General features: G+C 40.5%; 1 protein-coding gene across 4 annotated transcripts in view; it reads right to left on the bottom strand.

Moving 5' to 3' along the window:
* Positions 1-15,351, bottom strand: part of LOC145408474 (uncharacterized) — a 398,402-nt gene that overhangs the window by 308,668 nt on the left and 74,383 nt on the right. The window lies entirely within an intron of this gene.

Raw genomic sequence — 15,351 nt, forward strand, 5'->3', positions numbered from 1 at the left:
CTGAATTAAACTTTCCTCACAAATTACATTCAATTTTTTCTGACAACTAGAAAAATATCCAAAATGCTGGCTGTGTTAACAGAATTTGCGAAAATAAGCGAGGGAAAGTCAAATCAATAAAATACTATAATTACGGTATACCTTAATTAATTTGGCTCTCCCTCGTAATTAATTAACAGCTAATGACCCTTTCCCACGATTAAAAACAAACCAAATTAAAGCATCACCTCATTAATTAAAACCACGAGGATACGCAATAAAAAAAATCCAATTAACATTACAAATAACATCTAATTCACGTCTAAACCAGGTAATATAAATGCCTTAATTAACTTTCCTTTTTTCGCCTTTAAAATCAATTTTTCATTAATTTACCTTTCTCAACGAACAGTCTTGCAGATTTCTTCGTCCCTCCTCTTGTCCTCTCAGTTTCAATCTTCCTCTTACTTCTCCTCTCGCTTACTTTCGCCATCTCCTCGTCCTTACTCTTCTGCTTGGCCTTCTTTGCCTCGGCTACTCTTGCCGTGATGCTGTTAGCCAGACGCGCGTTTTCGCCTACTTTCGCCCTGGGAGCAACGTCTCGCTTAATCTCGCCACATCTCGCTTTCCGCCGAGACTCCTGTGTTTTTCTCGTAACAGGTGATTTGGGTCTTGAGTTCCTGTGTTGGATCCAGCCATCTCCGCTTTTTATTTCCTCCAACTGGTCCTTCATCATCCCAGAAGGAAAGGAGGAATGGTCTGCGTTCGGTCCGTCTTCAATCGATGTCCTGGGGTCGCATTGTAGTTTTTGGTCCTCGTTTCGTAGGATTCGGTCGCCATTTTGTAGGTTCAGATCGTCATTTTGTAGGTTTCGGTCGCCATTTTGCAGGTTTCGATCATTTTGTAACTTCTGGTCGTCATTTTGTAGGTTTCGATCGTCATTTCGTTGGTTTCGTTCGTCACGGGGTGGTTTTTCGTCATCTATGGGTATTTCTTCAGCAAACGTCAATGGTTCATCCCTGTTCTTTTCTTCCTCTTCCTCGTCTCTCGCTAAGCTTGTTATGTCTTGCATGGTTGAGTCTTGCAAGAGGCTGTCCTGTCTCGCCCTCTCACAGGACTCAACCAACATAGGGAGATCAGTGCTATTGTTATCACCATGGTTAGTACAGCTGGTCTTACTTTCACGGCTGTAATGATCCAGGCTGCTATTGTCGCCATGGTAGCAATGATCCATGCAGTTACTCTCACCATGATGATTCAGATTGTAACTATCAACAAGGTTACTACAATTATTGCTTTTCTTTTCACCTGGGTAACAGAAACTAGTGCTATTGTTATCATGGTTATCAATATCCTCACCCACTGCATCCCCAAGGCAAGCACTTTCATCTATATGCAGCACCATCCGATCATCACCTTCTCTTGGGATGATGCCTGCGTCATCAACGTCCTGCATCTTCCCATCATCAGGGTAGTCTTCCCTCTCAATCCGATCATCACTTCCTCCCTGGACTGTGCATGCTTCACTCCCTTCCTGCATCTTCCCATCACCGAGGTAGGCTTCACGGTCAACACAATCCTCCAACACACCACTTGACACCATTTCCGTGGACCCAAACTCCGGCATACAAGCAAGGTTGGTGTACTGGCAAGACCCTCTCACTTCAGAGTCAGGAATGAACTCCAGGGAATAGGTCCCCATATCCGAAGACAGGGGTTCAACGTCATCCACTGCAAGGTCTTCGCACTCTTCACAATCTGATTTGTTGCTGTTTATTTTCCCTGCGTCACTGGTCGGTAGGTCAGGGCAGGGAAACAGTTCAACTTTGCCTAGATCCACCACATCCATTTCAGCAACAGGGGTGACCATTTCTGCCTCATTTTCATCAATACCATCCACCTTTTCCTCACAGTCACCCTCCTTTCCTATCACCATCTCCCTCATCCTCTCTTCCACATTCCTAACCTGCAAGTCCTTACACGGCAGCAAGGGCCTGGTGTGGGTTGGTAATTTCAATGTTGTTGGCCTTCGTAATCCTTTCCCTGGTTTTAATCCCCGGTCAGGAGGTCCAGGCTTGGGTAACCGGGCTGAGGGTACGATTTCCTCCTCCAGTCTAGTTGGGCTTGGGTGTCGCTCCTTGATCACCATTTTCTTCGGTTTGATGTCCACATCTGAGTTGCTTCGCTCGGACTTCTTCCTCTTGGGAATTATCCTAGCTTCCCCTCTGGCCTCAACCTGTTTCTTGGTCCCCTCGCCCTTCCTGATTTTATCGCTGCTTGCCTTGTCCTTCTTTCGCTCCTCAGATTTATTCTTCTCGTTCGTCTTGCTGGCCTTTCCATCTTTCAGCTTGGGTTTCTGTTCCTCTGAGATCAGCTTCAACCCCTGCTCAGCAACAGGACTAGTTGGCGTTTTGGTCACTGGTGGAAGTCGATCAGCATTCCTCATCCTAGTTGGAGAAGCAATCCTATTACTCCCTGTTGATCGTTTGGGGGACGAAGACGTTTGGTTTGGCATTGACGTGGGCAACTTCGAAGGGGAGACGGTGCTCGGAAAGACTGGAGTTCGAGCCCCTGGACTTGCCAACGCTCCAGGCATCTGAGGGAGGTGCTTGCTAGGAGGGGCATTCTGGGTAGGTGAAACGAGTCGGCGGGAGAGTCGCGGGGAAGGAGCGGGATTGAGTGACGTGGGTCTGGAGGCAGGGGGATTGACTGCACTGGGTTTGGAGGGAGGGGGATTGACTAAACTAGGTCTGGAAGAAGGGGGATTGACTGAATTGGATTTGGAGGGAGGGGGATTGACTGGATTGGATTTGGAGGGAAGGGGGTTTGAAGTGGTTTTTTGGGGAAGAGAAGCGACTGAAGTGGCTTTGGAGGGAAGAGGATTGCCTGACATGGGCTTGGAGGGGTTGGGACTGACTGGAGCAGGTCTAGGAGGAGGGGGATTCGCTGGAGCAGGTTTGGAGGGAGTTAATGAAGTAGCTTTGGAGGGGTTGGGATTACAGGATACCTTGGAGGAATGCAGAGAGGCAGGGGCTTTGGAGACTGAGGTGGTAGTGGTAGAGGATGGAGGGTTTTTGGCGGCAAGTGGGGAGGCGGGAGGGTTAACAGCAGACGATTTGGAGGTCCGAGGGAGGTGGGGGGACGAAGGGGGGTTGGAGGTGGAGCTAGCATTGGTTCTGGAGGCATGGGGGAGGCGTGGAGAGGGAGGCGGGGGAGGGAGGCGGTACCAGGTGGTGGCCGAGGAGGTCTTGGCTGGCATGATGAAGGTCAAGGACGCAGCATCTAGTTTAGTTTACCCTCTTTGTGCGTCTCTAACCAGGACAATGTGTTTTCTTTGCTTCTCGTTTTCTTTTATCTTATCCTTTTCTGCATCAATGAACAGGAATTCCTTGTTTTTTCTTTTTCTCTTATTTCTTCACCACCAACTATCTTTATCTCCAACCAAGACACTTTGTTTTCTTTCTCCTTTTCTTTCAGCTTCCCCTTATCTGCATTATTGCGAAGGGGACTTGCCTGTATGTTAATTTTTTCTACAACGAAGTAACTGATTTAATAATCGCCGAAAATAGAAACAATGCCTTTTTTTTCTCTTTCACCTTACTCTTTTCCGCATTCCTGGTCTGAGGTCTTTTTTTATTTTCTTTTTTCCTTTATTTTTTCTATCTTTTTTTCCTTTTTTCTCTAGCTCAGTGACTATCTTAATTTCTGAGCAGGACACAATATTTTCTTTTTATTTAGTGTGTAGCTTCCTCTTTTCTTCATCACTGCAAAGGCGAATTTAGTTTTACATGCCACGATAAATTAACAAAACACTCACTCTTGATTGAATTAAAAGAAACATAAAACAGGTGGACGAAACACACTTGAAACTGAGAGACTGAATAAGAGGGTAGAGTCTGTTTTTTGCTCTTTCTCTCTCTCTCTCTTTTGGAGATGAAGAGATAAACCGGTATAAAAGAGGGGGTTCTTATTCTCTCTTTTTCTCAGTTCTCTTTCTTTTCTCTCTTTCTCACTTCTTCATTTCCCTCTTCTGTTTCTCACTTCTCTTTCTTTCTCTCTTCTCCTCACGCCCTCTATCTCTTCTCTTACTTTACTCTCCCTGTATCTTTTTTCTTCTTTTCTCACTTTTTTCTTCCTTTCTCACTCCCTCTTTCTCTTTATTTTCTTATGTCGAGATGAAAAGAAACACCCAAAGCAGTCTGAATAAAAGGGTTAACTCTCTTTTCTCTCTCTCTCTCTCTCTCACTCTCTTTTTTACTCTCTTTTTTTCTGGGGTATGATAAGTGGCGTGGTGGTCGCTCTTCTCTGCCCAGGGTGTTTTAGTTCATTTTCTTTATTTGTTTATTTTGAGGGATTTTGTTTTTTGCAGGCTTGTGTTTTTTTCCTGTTCTTGGAGGGATTTCTTTGGGGAATTTTCTTGGAGGTCTTGTTTTTGTCTATGGTTTCATTTCTTTACCTTTTCTTTTTTTTTGGAGGAGTGGCTAGTATGAAGGGCTGTTTTTCTTGGAGGGTTTTTATTTTCGACTTTGTGTTTTTCTTGGAGGTGTTTTAGGGAGTTTTTCTTAATCTGGCTTTTATTTGAAGCTTTTCTTCTTCTTTCTTGGAGGAGGTATCTATCTGGAGGTTTTTCTTGAATGTCTTCGTTTGGAGGTATTTTCTCGGAAGGATTTATATTCGAAGTTTTTTTTTTTTTTTCTCCCTCAGTTTTTTTTAGCTATTTTTTTTCTTACTTGCTTTGGAGGGCCTATTGTTTGGAGTCTTCAGGGGTTTAATATGTAGCTTTTTCTTGGAGGTTTTCTTGGGTTATTTTCTTGGACGGCTTTCTACCTGGAAGCCTTGTCCTTCTGGGAATTTTTCTTTTCTGTATGCTTTTATTCTTATCGTTCTTGAAAGCTGTAAATTTTAGAAGTTATATTCCTCCAAGGCTGTCTTTTTCAAGGGTATTTTTTCTCTCACTTTTCTTGAGTTTTTTCTTAATTCCTTAGTGTTTTCTTTGGAAGGAATATAGTTTCTTTGAGGTTTCTTGGCGTCCTGAAGTCTTTTCTTTAATTTGGACGGGGTATTTTCTGTGAGGGTTTTCTGAGATGTTGTCTTTAACTTGGAGGAAGCTTATTTTCTTTGAGAGGTTTCTTTGTTTTTGGAATTTTTTCTTTATCTGGAGGGAGTCAATTCTTTTTTAAGTTTTTTTTTATTACTGTAGTATTTCCTTTAAGTTGGAGGGACTTTTCTTTGATTTTTTTTAATTTTTTATTTCTTAGTGCTTCCTTTAATCTGATGGGACTTCTTCTCTGAGATGTTCTTGGTTTCGTCGAGTTTTCCTTAATTTGGAGGGACTTTTACTCTGAGATGTTCCTGGTTTCTTGGAGTTTCCGTCAATGATTTTATTTTTTTTTTTTCTGTGGAATTATTTTGTAATTTTTCTGCTCAAGCACCACTGCATTTTGTCTTTTATGGGAATTTTCTTTTTTAACTTTTTCGATTGATTTTTCTTCATTCTTTTACCTGTCTTTCAAATATTGCTCATTTTTTTTTTCATTTTCCTTCGTCGTCACTCCTAGATACTTTTAGGAAACGACTCCGTAATTGTTCAACCAAATAACACTCTTCAATTATTATTATTATTACTATTATCAGTTACTGCCCATTTACCACTACCGTCATTATCAAAGTCATTCACTAATTAAACCACTAATTTCCTGCAACAAAGACACCAATTAAATATCCCATGAAGATATTATTCCTTTATTTACCGGTATTAATTCTCACTTCATGTTTCAATATTTTTTCACTATCATTTTAATTGAAGCATTTTTCCTCTTTAATTCTTTTTCCTAATGCCTTATTTTTTATTTCATTTATTTAGTTGTTTAATATTTATCACCTAGCAAGTTAGTATTGTTCTTTACTTCATATTTTTCCTTCCTAACTTCTATCATCATCATTATCATCATTTTCGTTTCCTTATTTACGTTATGTGAAATGAGGCTTTTTTTTTTTTTATACCTTTTTACTGTTTTCCTAATAACTACACTGATTTCGCATCCATAACAATTTTCTAATCACGTCCAATTCTTTCGTATACACTTTATTATTATTATTATTATTGTTATTATCATTTCCTACTCATCTCCAACACTTCCTTATATAAGTATATCAATCAACTGTACATATTTACAATCTTATTAATCACTTTCATTTCCTTAATTTTCGTTACCATGTGAAATGAAGGACAGGATTTTCACATAGTTTCTGCTTTACGAATAACCTTCCTGATTTCATAAGTATAAGAATTCACAACATTTCACTTCATTATTTCAATGGTATCTATTCCTAGTCCTTTAATCACCACTGTTTTTCATAACCACTCTTTCGCAGCGACCATGTGAAGCGAGACACACGAACTCCACATTTTTCTAGTTTTACGAAGTCTGATTACAATTTCGCACTTCGTTAACGCTTCCTTATTTACTCTTACGGATTATAAACACTGCCAACATAGTCACCTTTTACATATTGGGTTAGTACACGTGTCGGAGTACCAGGACCCCGGACACACATAACCTCTCCCTCCCACCTACGCAGCCACACTGAGCCACACAAGGCCACAGTAGCAGTGCTGCCAGGTCCGTGGGTGCTGTTAGCGTCCAGTCCTTCCCGAAATCGCGCCCAACACCGTCCTTTAGCCCAAGTACAGTCGTGATTTAATAGTTCTGTACCTATTTGTTATTTATTGCGATTTTACACTGCATTTGGGCTTATGTGGCACCGTCAATCACCACAGCATTCCTCCCATTCCACAGTCTCAGGGAATTCCAGATAATCAGATTGCCAGTACCGTGCTAATGTCAATCACTGAAGGGCAATACAATTAGCACCTTAGTCATTATGACCACCCTGTACCTCCCCCGCATTTATCTCTGTCTGAAGGCCTCACACCCTTAACCACACCTGTCCAACCCCAGCACCGATCCCATAATCACTGACCACGCAAAGTTCCCTCCCTCTACCCCATCCCCGACCCACTCCACACCTTCGACTGTTTTCTCTCTCTCTCTCTCACACACACACACACACACACATATATATATATATATATATATATATATCCGGATTAAAGTCCACCACTGTCTCCACTCGTTCTCTTATCCCCTACCCTTCCCCGCACCGCGACTATCACCTTGCCAATGTCTTAACTAAGTCTTAACAGGCACCGCCCTCTTCTTCTCTCACCTGAGGTGTGACTTTCCGACCTGCCTCGTACCACACACACACACACACACACACACACACACTTGGCGTCAAGCAAGATCTGATCAGATAGAGCTGCTAATTAGCTGAGGCTTCACAATGCTTGGGGGGGTGAGAAGGAATGCTGGGCCTGGCCATACACCGGCCATACGCCATGTCTTTTTACTATGTTATATGAATACCACATCCAAAACAAAAAATCGCCCAATACGCGGCCAATCATTTTTACAATCGCCCAAAAAGGCTCACCGCGAAGCCGTTCAAATTTGAGGGCAAATCTTCTTTCTAAATCGCCCAAACAGGCGTGAAACGCGCACGCCTAGCAACACTGCAAGGCCACCAGCAGACACTATACCCAGAGTTGCAAGATGTACATTTTTACGCAATTTATTTTTTTCTTGCTAGATGTCGATTATACGCAAATTATTTTTCGTTGCCTGATGTCGATTTAACTTTTTTTTTTTACTCCCATACGCACTCCGTTACTATAAATACCACAAGTTGCAATTTATTTCTTGCTGCCAGATGTCGATTTTACGCAATCTGTTTTTTCCTCCCATCGCATTCCGTTACTAAAAATACGCGCTTGTTAACCACACACAAAAATAAATAAATAAATAAATAGTTATAATATGTATCTTATCTATGACTATTTCTTTCCCATAGTTATGCTTTTTATTTTATCAGTTTATTTTTTTTTTCTGCTTTATTTTTCTAGCTATCATGAGCCTTTTCTGTTCGCCTCTAGAAATTTATCTTTCATAGCAAACGACATAATGCAGATCCATCATTTTTTTTTTTTTTTTTCAAGTGTAATGAAATGTGGCGGTACTGTGACAATACAAAAAGAAAATTACCCTTTATATCCATTTCTCTAAGACGATTTGATTCAGCTCAAGATGGCGCATTAGTAGTAAAGGTAATAATGAAGGCTATATCTATATCTAAATTTTTATCTATATCTACCTGTATCAGTATCTATATCTAATCCCTCCAGTTCTCGTAAAGTCTCATAATTTATAATAATGGCTCAAAATCTAACCCACCCATTTTCAACAATTCCCTCAAACATCTTAATTAAATTGTCTGCTGGGAGAAATAATATAAGCATCATCTTGTAGAATAGGTTTACATACATAAACACACACATACATACACGCACATATACATACACAACACACACACACACATACATATATACACAACACATACATATACACAACACATACATACGTACACATACATACACAGCACACAGACACGTACACACATACATACACAACACAGACACGTACACATACATACACAACACACAGACACGTACACACATACATACACAACACAGACACGTACACACATACATACACAACACACAGACACGTACACACATACATACACAACACACAGACACGTACATACATACATACACAACACACAGACACGTACACACATACATACACAACACACAGACACGTACATACATACATACACAACAGACACGTACACACATACATACACAACACACAAACACACATACCGGTATATACACAACACTACACACACACACACACACACATACCACCCATACCAGCTCGAGCTTCAACAATGCCACTTCACCCCCTTATTGCCCCTCATCACAAATAAATGGGAATAAATGGAATAATACCACTGGCCCCAGTTATTTCATTAGTGAAGTAGTAGTAGGAGTAGAAGTAGAAGAAGTAGTAGTAGTAGTGGTGGTGGTGAAAGTAGCGATAGTACAACCAACAGCTGTAGTAATACTAGGAACACTTCTACTACCAGTAATAATAATAATAATAATAATAATAATAATATCACCATTATAAATACCAGCAGTCATCAAAAGCACGAAACTTAACTACTATTCAGAACGACAACCCTCAAAAATACACCTACCCAACCAACTTTGTCTACTTTCCATTCCGCATTCTTCCATTTCGCGTGTGTGAATTTCTAGAGTGAAAGTTTAATTCCGCCAAAAAAAAAAAAAAAAATCAAAAAAGAGAAAATAACAGGACGGTATCTTTTGTAGCTGGCGTACCCGCATAAAAAAATGAGAGAGAGAGAGAGAGAGAGAGAGAGAGAGAGAGTGAGAGAGAGAGAAAGAGAGAGAGAGAGAGAGAGAGAGAGAGAGAGAGAGTTATGTTACAGTGAGTGGGTGAGAACGGAAGTGACTGGCCAAGAAAAAAAAAATAATAAAATAAAATACAAAATCTATCCGGTCTCAACTCTTTCACCACCAAGACTTATTATATATATATTTTTTTTTCGCCATAACTTTTCCAAAATTTCCAACTCCTTTTAAATTTTATATCAAGTTACTCAATGGATGAAAATATGGAAATGCTAGGGCTATACATCGTTTCCTCGGCACTTCTTCGTGATTAGCATCAAATTCTACAGTAGTGTCAATCCAGTGTTGCAACTCAATCTTCAAAATGTTGAAATTGCAATATTGGGCCAAATTAAGGGAAAAAAAAAGAACAGCAACAGACAGAAAGACAAACAGGTGAAAAGATGGACGGATGGACTGACAGACTGATAGACTGATAAATGGATGGACTGACAGACTGATAGACTGATAAATGGATGGACTGACAGACTGATGAATGGATGGACTGACAGACTGATAGACTGATAAATGGATGGACAGAGACAGATATTGAGAGACAGATGGGCAGACAGAGACAGACAGACAGGGAGGCAAGCAGACAGAAAGGCAGACATACAGACACAGACAGGCCAAGTTGGGGCAGAAGAAGCATAATTTACTTCATGTCTTACTCTCTCTACCTCCAGACGATTTTATTCAGCTTAGACAGACTTCCAGGAGTGAAGGGGTTAATGAGGGTGGTATCTAACACCCCCAGGTCAAAAAATCCCTCCAATGTAAAGAAAATCGTCAGAAGTTAGTAAATAATAAAATAATATGGACTTGGGGTGAAGGGGCTGAGACAAGGGTAACTAATCTTGTTCTTAATCTGGACTTAATCTTGTTACGTTTTCTTGGGTGAACAGGAAGAGTTTAAGAGTTTGAAATTGTCTTACTCATTTTAATGCACGAAGGAAGGAACCAAAGGCCAGAAGACAGAATAATTGTTTTATCCAAGAAAAAACAAAAACAAGAGCCAAATTCATGATCTGTTCATTTCGAGATGCCTGGACACACTGCGTTTGTCGGACTGGAGGTCATAGACAGGAAATATAGACAGAGGAAGTGCTAGGGATGATGATGATGTAAAATATCAATATGCCTAAGATAATTTTTAACCTTCTCTGTATCTATCTACTTATCTACCGCTAACAACACTGCTCTCAATTTGTCTATCAATCTATCTACAGCTGATACCATTGCTCTCTATTTTCTATCTGTACCTATGACCACTGTTCTCTCTCTCTTTCTCTCCCTATCTACTCGTATAGCTAACGCCATTCTCTCTCTCTCTCTCCCCCTCTCTCTCTAACTAGCCTCTATTCCCGCACCCTCCCTACTTCCCTCTCATCTCCTCTTCATGCCAAACTTCATCACCATAATTACTCTCCCTTCCTGTTAATAGTTATCATTTCTTTTTTCATTTCCACCTGCAATACCGGGAAATATGATGGTGGTGGTGATGATGATGATGATGATGATGATGATGATGATGATGATGATGAGGAGGAGGAGGAGGAGGAGGAGAAAAAGGTGATGCTGCTGATGCTGATGATGATAATGACAGTGATGTATTTTATTTTCTCTTTTCTTGGCTAATTTGATGTAGTCTTAAAACTGCGTAAGTCTGGAAAGAAACTTTGGAGGCCAAGTGGTAATTGTTTCCTTTTGTTTAGTGTTGTTTTATAGGTTCGGGGAAATTGTGTGTGTGTGTGTGTGTGTGTGTGTGTGTGTGTGTGTGTGTGTGTGTGTGTGTGTGTGCGCGCGCGCTATAGTTGTAGGCGTGTGTTTGTGACAGCACTGAATAACAGTTAAATTCAATTTACAGAAGCCGTGTGCGCTCTCAGCTGGAACACTGCTCACCCTTGTGGAATGGATGTGGTGAGGTTGCATTAAAGCAACTAGACAAAATTCACAACAAAGCTGTTAGAATTATTAATAACCCTACTACTACACATGAACTATCTCCCCTACAAGTAATATGAAATGTTGCCTCCCTTGCATTATTTTAGATACCTTTATGGCAAATGCTCAGCTGAAGTTGCATCCATTGTGCCATCTCTCCACGACTTCCCCCACGCTACAGGGGCATCTGGTAGCGCTCATGACTGGACTGTCTCACTGCCATATTGCAGAACTTCTACGTATTAAAATTTCTCTATTACCCGAACTGCTTCTCTCTGGAACTCAGTTCACCAGATTAGGTTCCCCCTTAAACTTCATCCTTCAGCAGTTCAAGTCCAACTGTTACACATTCTTTATGGAGGACTCTGTAATTTGCTGTATTTTTTCTTTAATTTAATTTGATTTTCCTTCATCTGTGCATCTTCTACACAAAAAAAAAAATGAAACGAAAAAAAATCCAAAGTCCCCTCCTAACATACCCACACAAAAAACGAACCCTGCCCATCTTGTCCTGCCCTGCCCTGCCCATGACTCATCCCAGGTCCCACGATACAGCCTGCTGGGCCAGATATCAATTAACACTTCGTCAATTTGGCGGTGGTGGACGGCTGGGAACTTTACAAGAGTTTCCCATCAAAATAATGCAACAGATTGGGATAATAGAAAATGTGGATTGATGAGAGAGAGAGAGAGAGAGAGAGAGAGAGAGAGAGAGAGAGAGAGAGAGAGAGACATGCAGAAAGTCAGATAAAGGCATGAACAGAGGGAACTATCGGCACACACACACACACAAACACACACACACACAAAGGAAAAAGAAAAAATTTACAGCAAATATCAGCACGAAAAGGATGAAAAAAATAGCATCATCCTTGTGTCAAGAGTGATTTAATATCCATAACTGTCGTCAGTTAAGGACGCTCCCTGACACCTTCTCTTAAGCGACTTATTTTACTTATTACACCCTACTGTCTATCTCCACGTTACGTGAATCATTCCAGAATCTCCATGTTCCATAAATAATTCCAATATCACCATACTCTGCATAAAGTGCAAAAATATATTAACCATCCATATCCAAAAAAAAATAAATCGCTAAAGAAGCGGTGCTAGGGAGCCTCCTAAAACCCAGTGACAGCAACAGCAAGAGGTGAGAGGGGCGGAAGTGGTAAAAGGCAGCGGCAACACTTTCTAATCAGCCGTGTCTGATGGTGGGGAGGGGGGAGGAGGGGAATATGATTGGGGTATGGGGATAGATTGAGTGATGTGGGTAGGTGGGAAGGGATGAGAAAAGAGACGATGAGGATGAGGAGATGGAAGATTATGATGATGAGAAAAGGAAGAGCTGGAGATAACGATGATAATGATGATGAAGAGGAGGTGGAAGCTGATGATGATGAGGAGGAGGAGGAAGAGATAACAGGGAGGAAAGTGGAGGGAGGTATGGGAAAGAGAAAAGAGGGGAGATGCTACTGCTAATGATGATGAAGAGGAGGTGGGGGTTCGGTAGAAGAAAAAGTGTGTGTGTGTGTGTGTGTGTGTGTGTGTGTGTGTGTGTGTGTGTGTGTGTGTGTGTGTGTGTGTGTGTGTGTGTGTGTGTGTGTGTGTGTGTGTGTGTGTGTGTGTGTGTGTGTGTGTGTGTGTGTGTGTGTGTGTGTGTGTGTGTGTGTGTTACTGCTCACTAAAGGGCTGATACTTATTTTCGTCTGGTAAAAACAAAACCCAAGGATGAGTTGATTTAAGAACAGGACACTGCATATAGATGGGCAGATAAAGGAAGAGAGAGAGAGAGAGAGAGAGAGAGAGAGCAGTGAAGTGGGGTACGTCGGCACAAGATAGGGGGAGGGAGACACCAGCAACCCCCTCAAGGGACGGAAGTTGGCATGAGAGAAATTTGGCCTCTCTCTCTCTCTCTCTCTCTCTCTCTCTCTCTCTCTCTCTCTCTCTACGCAAATATCTTTAGGCTGGTCTCATTTGTCATTATTTTCTTTTTTAACCTCGGTTTTTTATCTATCTTTCATTTGTATATTTTTCTACCTCTTATTTTTACTCCCTCTCTCTTCCCCCCTCCCCCCCTCTAAGGAATTTTATATACCGGGTATTGTACAGTACGCTACAAAACGAGGTGAGTGTGGGGGGTGGGGGACGTTAAAGCAACGATACCAAGTTAGCATATGTGTGAAATTGTATGCGCAGAAATGTGTGTGCGTGTGTGTGTGTGTGTGTGTGTGTGTGTGTGTGTGTGTGTGTGAGAGAGAGAGAGAGAGAGAGAGAGAGAGACGAACTCCACAACCACCCTCACGATCCACCCACCTCTGTTCACCACAAAACAACAAAACTGGACAAAAAAAAATCCAAGAACTCCATATGTGGAGTAAATGCAATAGTGGTTGTGTGTGTGTGTGTGTGTGTGTGTGTGTGTGTGTGTGTGTGTGTGTGTGTGTGTGTGTGTGTCTGGCCTGGGGATAGAGGTTACTGATGTGAAGGTCGAGGAAAAGGAGTTGGACTTTACGTTTTTTTTTTTTTTTTTTTTTCCCCAAAGCAAGGAAGAAGGAACCAAAGGCCAGGAGCCCGCAAATTGTTCCCTCCAAGCAAAAATAAAAACAGGATAACAGGAAGCCAAATTCAAGATCCGAACATTTCGAGACGCTCGTATCAATAAGCATTTTACTACAGATTACTTCGCTTTTCACCATAACTACTAGTTTAAGTTATCAACACAATGATCATCAATACTATCTATCTATCTAAATATAATTTTTAAGGGTGCTTTTGGCTTAAATTGCATCAAAAATTTTCTTGCAAACCTAAAGAGATACGCAGACAGACACACAAGCAGACAGGCAGACAGAGATAAACGGGCAAACAATTACAGAAACCAATGAAGATCAACCCCCTGATGTAAACTGACAGCCAGATTAAATACCGTGGACAAATCAAACAAACACAAACGACAACAAAAGTAGACTAGGCTAAGTAATCCATAAAGCGCTTGAGGGCTACCTAAGAGCAGCACTTAAGGGCCAACCTCAGGGATAACTCTAGGCTCCTCCACTTTCAAGATAGGATAGGTTTCTCCCATCCCCCCCTCTCTCTAACATACACATTTCTCCTGTTCTTATGTTTTCATTCTTATACAGTATTCTCGCTCTCTCTATGACATTCAAATTTCTCCTGTTTTCATTATTTTTATATTCTCTCTCTCTCTCTCTCTCTCTCTCTCTCTCTCTCTCTCTCTCTCTCTCTCCTATTCCCCTAATTGGATCTACCTGTCTCACCTTTCCTCTCATTAGTACTACCTGTCACTCTCTCCAATTCATTTTATAAACATTATTCCATACGAACGTACAGATGTTACACAATCTTATATATATATATATATATATATATATATATATATATATATATATATATATATATACCTGTAAAAAATACCAGATGTCCCCAGTCATATTAAGCAACAAAAGTATAATAATAATAATAATATAATAGCAGTAATAATAATAATCATAATTATAACCCAAAACCCAAAACAACCATTCCCTTCGATCAAAAAAATAAAAAATAATAATAAACAGATTCAAACCCCAAAAATCCCATCCATACCAAATTAACATCAAAAATCCTGTTGAAATATACCCAAGTCGCCATACATTTATTTATTTATTTCTCGTAGTACTTATTTAATTCTCGTAGGATTTATTTATTTATTGCGGTACTGGTACTTATTTAATTCCCGTGGTATTTATTTATTTATTTCTCGTGGTATTAACTTTTTTTCTCGTGGTATTAACTTTTTTTCTCGTGGTGCTTATTTATTTAGTTATTTATTTCTCGTGGCATTTATTTATTTATTTCTCGTGCTCCTCGTTTATTTCCCGGAGTATTTACTTATGTATTTACTTTTCGTGGCACTTATTTATTTATTTATTGCTGTGGTACTCACGTGATAATTTCTTTATTCCAAACGAGAAGCACTGACCACCCAAACTATACGATGTATCATTTTCTTCATTGTTGGCCCTCAAATTATCACGCAAAAATAT

Source organism: Coenobita brevimanus, chromosome 77 (assembly GCF_032717465.1).
Source record: "Coenobita brevimanus isolate Jiangsu-jjx chromosome 77, ASM3271746v2, whole genome shotgun sequence".
NCBI lineage: Eukaryota > Metazoa > Arthropoda > Malacostraca > Decapoda > Coenobitidae > Coenobita > Coenobita brevimanus.